Source organism: Cupressus sempervirens, chromosome 8 (assembly GCF_028749045.1).
Source record: "Cupressus sempervirens isolate cs-2001-9-10 chromosome 8, ASM2874904v1, whole genome shotgun sequence".
In the NCBI taxonomy this organism is placed as follows: domain Eukaryota; kingdom Viridiplantae; phylum Streptophyta; class Pinopsida; order Cupressales; family Cupressaceae; genus Cupressus; species Cupressus sempervirens.
Window position 1 is genome coordinate 764,645,659 of NC_143125.1, and position 6,141 is coordinate 764,651,799.

The window sequence follows — 6,141 nt, forward strand, 5'->3', positions numbered from 1 at the left end:
TGCCTATAGGATATAACTGGTCAAGCAGAAGGATCTTCCTAAAGAGGATGCAACATAGCTGATAATGAGAAATTTCAAGTAACATGGAATCATTGCTGAAGACATAATCCAAAAAGGGACTTGTTGAGCTATCATTATGCATGATGCTAAACGATAGGAATCCTTTCAAACTCCTCCCTTGAAAAGTCGATTATGTGAATCAACTCCAAGGTTCTGGGTGGTCTTGTGACCTACTAAAATTCATTCAGTTGAAGATAAATGTGATTGTTCATGAGGAGGCCTTTGTTGGTTCATTTAATTTTGGATGAGATATAGAATCTAATGACTATTTCAAAATAAAACATGAAAAAAGAACTACGTTTTTTGTATTTTTTAATATTTTCCAATGAATGAAATCTAACAATGCAACTAATATGAATTCCTAATCTAACAAGGGGTTAGCAAAGAAAATAAAAAGAACTTTAAAGAAAATAATGTGAAATCAAAATCCTAATGGACATAAGTTATAGGAAACAACATGTCTATGAGTTAAACATTCAAAGAAATTGGTGGGTAACCAATGAAATCGGAGCAATGCTTCCTCAATTGTATTGATGCAATCATTGATGGGAAAATTTAATAATTGTATGATATTTTAGTCTTCATCAAATCAAAAATCCATGGAAAGTGCACTCATGCGAGACAAAGTGTTATGTAGACACAATTTAATGATTTCTTCTCGAGCTAGATACGTTAGCAGAATTTGTTAAATTTTAGCAAACACTGGTACTAAAAGAGATCACACAACTAGAAATAATGCAATAAACTTTTGGCTCAATCATAATTCCATGAAGATAAATTCACAAAAAAAATGACACATTTATTCAAGAATCACCACACTCCAAATGTGAGCACCAAAAGCATAATTTTATTGCAAAATAATAGCAACCCTCTATAACATATTACAATAGAGTCTTTATATGAAATTATCTCCTTAATTTATGTTGAGAGAGAGATATCTTCATGCAATAATATGCTTTTAATTTAATAAAACAAACTAAGAATCTAACTAGTGCTTAGTAGGACTCCATCCATTTTATATTCATTAATTGGATGCATGAGCCTTTACATGTCATAGGGCGAAGAATTTGTGAGAGAAAAAGAAAACTAAAGCCTCTAGTTGAAGTAGAAGTGTTTGGAAGTGTCCAAAATAGAAGTTGATCCTTCATCAAGCATTTGTCACAGTTAAACTACTGTCATAATGCATTTTTGATGATGGAATTCTCTATTTTTGGAATTGGAAGTTAACAGTCGGTGCAACTCTAGAAAAGTGCACCAGCTCACTTGTCTACCTACGCATCTACATACCTATATACTTGTGCACCTCAAAAGGTCAAAAATCTCAAAATTTTACTAAGTGTCAAAACTAAAATTCTGGCATTTGGGTTTTGTCGCCCTTCATACTAGAGCTATGTCTAGATGTTTGACCTTGAATTTCTCAATAATTTTAGTAATCTTAGCCACATCTATTAGATCTAAAGCATCATATTTATCTTTGACCTCTTCTCTGTAGTTGTGTACTTCAATACTGGTATCAACAAAATCCTTGATTTTTGTATCCAATTCTACCAAGGCTTCTTCTATTCTAAAGGCTTGTCGAATGTCATCATCATTGGAAGCTTCTTCAAAAAGCTTCTAGAACTTCTCTACCACTACCTCTATGGGCATTGATTTCTCCCGCTCTTCATCCACAAAAATGTCCAAACACACATCACTATAATGTTTCTTTGCCTCCAAAATTTTCTATCGGGCTTGGTCCTTGAGCTAATGGATCTCCATGTTTAATGTTTCCATTACTTTATTACTATTTTCTATTTTCATCAATCAAATCTAATTCTTTAGCTGTATATACATCTACCAAAACCCTATACCTCTACCCTTTTATAGCATGTAATACTTATAAATACTTACTCTAGGCGCATACTTCATCCATGACACTAAAATCTTCCTTCAAAATTACTACTATTTTATCCAAATTTTCCTATGTAGCATGTAGTAGCTTAAGATTTCCTTGGATGATTAGGACACCCTTTTCCTCAAAACTATCCTACCATTGTTGATAGGCTTTCAAAAATGGATCCAAATGTACACCTCCCCTTTCTCTAAGTGCAGTGTTAAGAGTCCCGTCAAGGTGTTCTAAATCTAAGGGATGAACAACTTTGGCTAAATATCCTCTTAGGATTTCATTTTTCCTACAAAGTGTTCTAAGTTTTTCCCCTTCTTCCTCTAAGGTTTTGAAAACCTCCTTTATTCCCATGGTAACCATCAACCTAGTAGTATCCAATGTGGGCTTCCCAAGCATAACCTCTCTGATTTGATAGTCTTGTGGGCTTAAGATTTCTACATCTATATCAGGAGGAGGGATAGCCACTTGTGCAAATAAATTTTGATCATGAGTACTATTGATGAATGCCAAGGCTCTTGCTTCCTATGATGGGGAATCAGGTTTGCTTAGAACATCGGCCAACTCGATCATATCCTCTTCATTAGCATTGAATTGTGGCTTCTTATTTCTCATCATTTCCTTCCTCAACTACCTTGGAACATGTTCTACTAAAGGCCTACCTCTTGAGGATGAAGGATTTTTTTTCTGCCACTACTTTCCCCTAATCACTCCTTTCTACCATTCTTTCCCTCTACGAGGGCTCTCCTTGTATGGTTTTTGTCTTAGTGGAGCCCACAATTTATACCTCAGTCACAATTTGTTGTCACTATTCCTCCTGTCACAACTCCTTTTCCACCTATTCTTCTTTAGCATTTGGAAGTGGAGTAGTAGTAGAGCCTTTGTCTACAACTATGACTGAGACAAGGGGTGGGGGAGTAAGATTAGGACCTTGTGATTCTGGTTGCATTTACATCCAGTCTTCTTGTTGGGGCTCACTTTTTAGGGTATCCCTAATCTTATCCCCAATCAGCTCTGTTCCCATGACCATAAAGTCAAAATTTGACATTTTGAATATATCATCACCCTACTCATCAACCCATTGTTGTACTTTATCCTCTGAAGTAGTTATTTCTAGAGGTTTTTTTTGAGTTGATGGTGGTCTCAAATTCAAACTTCTCCTCCTTTCCTTCTCTATGGCTCTTGCTAGTTGTGTCTTCCTCTGTAATGGCACATGCTCCTCCTCATCTTCCTCTTCTTCTCCCTCTTCAGGAATGGGTTGTATGATAGATGGGAAAGGAACAATCCTTCTGATCACCCTTTGCCTTTTGTTAATGGGGGTCTTAATCTTTCTTCATTTCTTAGAGGTTGAATGGGATGATTGTTTTGCTTGCAAAGGAGTAGAGACTTCCTAGGTTCCAACTTTTGCTTCTGCTTGGCTGGGTGCAACTGGTGGCAATAGTGGGTCTTCTTGAACCTATTGTGCCCTAGTATCCTTTAGCCCTTGCACATTTTCTTGTTGATGCAGAGGCACCATAATTTCACCCTCCTCTAGTTTGACTCTTTGAGAAGAACACATCTTTCTTTTGCCCTTCCCTTTCTTTTGTGGTGGGTGATAGTATCCAACTGGTCAATCAAGTTGGTATACTATTTGTGGCCTTATAGGTGACTAGGCTGGAAAGGTAGGAATAGTAACTTTCTTCCCTCTACCTTTGGTCAGGTAGGCTTGCACATGAAAAATTATTGTGTCAAGTATTGGATCAAGTCTAAATGGTTTCCTGATCCAATCCTATGCCAACTTGATAACATGCCTTTCTCGATGATTAATATCATCACTTTCTTTCTTGTCACCCTCAACGTTCAATATGGACCTTTCCTCAATTTTATCCTTGTTGAATAAAGGGTTGAGTAGCTCCCCAAATTCTTGATGTGGTATCTCTAGTGGAATCTTTATATTCAAATCCTTTTCTATTAAATACAAAGTCATCCTATAGTAATCCCTAATATGGACATCATAGTCATTTGTTGCGTTCATCCAATGATCCTCAATGGCTTCTTCATGTTGGAATTCCCTATCTGTTAGACTTTGGACCTACCTAATATTATCAAAATAGAGCCTTGGGGAATTGTACTCTTTTATGGGATATTTATCCCATTCCCATTCAAAAGAAGGAATATTCTACTTTCTCTTAACTTGATATGGTCCTATGACCAATGGCCATGTCCAACATGGTCTACATTTTTTCTTGACTTTGTCATATGCAAACTCAATCTATTGTGAAATCTCCAAAAGAAAGCTTATCATTAGGATATCTTGGGAGCTTCATTGGATTGATAGTGGCACTAGCTACCTTCATATATATGAATGTCCTAAATTGAATGTAATAGGCACCAAGCACTGTTACCTATGCCACTGCCTCATTAGATAACCTCTTTGCATAATCTCCCTCTATGAATTGGATGACAACGAACATAAAGGCATCGTTTAAAATTCTATATTCCTTGCTTTATTTGGAAAGTCTCTTCTTTTCCAATTATGGATAAACAATATATGGCCAAGCATCAGGATCTTGCATGTTGCCTTTCTTGTATAGCCTTGGCTAGTTTGTTGCCCTTGTAGCTAATAAATATACCAAGTAGTATGTCATGTAGAACTATTTTTTGTCTTTTACTACTCCCAACTGCTCACATAGATTTCTACTAAAAGTCATTGCCCAATCAAGTGGTATTCTTTCCATTTTGATAGTCTCAATGAAATGCACCATGAAGACATTTAGGTAGCCAACTACTAGTAGACTGATCACACTACTCAAAAGTATGATTGAGTATCTGATATCATCCTTCATATATTCTCTCATCATATAAACCTTTCTAGTTACCTTCCCTAGAGGAGTCTTCTCTATAAGATAAGAGGACTAGATAATCTCAGTAGCCTCTTTTAGGTGTTCTCTATACCATGTTTCTATTGCCTCATGGGTTAATCGAATGAATTGACCTGCCCTTAGAAGATGGAATACCCTTTCAATGTTATCGAGTTAGAGATCAAGGAAAACTTCTCCTATCACACTCTTCACCACCATTTCCTCAGGGAAAAAATGTTGTGCAAGTGTCATGAAAAGCTCTGAGGATTGCAAAGCTCTGAGGATTGCATTGACAGTGTCTGAAGCTATGTTTACCAAGATCAATTAGATTAATGCCAAAACCAAAGCTGACCTCTTAGTGGATCTGATGCAAATCCTTCATAACTTTTCCAAATTAGTGAGTCCCAAATTTGTGTCCTTAATTTTTGTTTAATCATCTTTGAATCTTGATTTCATGGCATGCTTTGGAACTTGAACACAATAGGTTTTGGTTTCATTTTCTCACCTGATGAAGATGCCATTATATTTACACAAAGAGAAGAACACCCATTAGTTTGGAATTAAAAGATTAACCCTATTGACCAAAAATTTTACAAAGAAAAATTTGTTTGAAACCGCAAAAAACAATCATTTTTTAAACTTTTAAACACAAAATAGTGTGTAGTAGGAACACCAAGAAGGTGCGCCTAACACATTAATATTTCTAATAACAAGTGCACACTAGTACACCAAGTTAGGTGCACTCAGTGTGCATCTATTATTGTATTGAAATCCTTTATAGAAAGATTAGGTTTGCAAGTGTACACCACATTAGGTGCATAAGTGCGCACATGAATCTTTTGTTGAGTGTTTGGTCTTGAATTTTTTATTTGAAAGAGGCCTGGGGTGCACACTAGTGTACCAAATTTGGTGCACAAGTGCACACCTTAAGAGTGCTTTGGAATTCTTTTTGGTTTTTATGTTTTCACAATTCATTTGGGCATGTGAATGTGCACCTAGATAGGTGTGTGAGTGCACATTGGGATGGGTGCATTCTTACATAAAGGGATTTGTATTTTTTTATTAAACTTGCAAAAAGGGAGGTGAATTAATCTTTTTCATTGAGTGGCATGGTACACATCTAGTGCACTCAAGGAGGTACACCAATGCACAATAAACTAGGTTTTGTGTGTGTAGATAAAAGTGGGAAAACCACACCTTAATTCATGCAGAGCTTGCAGAGATGTGATATGTACAAGAGTGGAGATCAATGAGTGAAAAGCTCAAAGAATAAAATAGACTAAGTAGGTAATGAAGACAAGGTGGGGAGGAATTGAGGAGGTGGAGCTTATATAGCTTCACCTCACCTTAGGTGGTGTG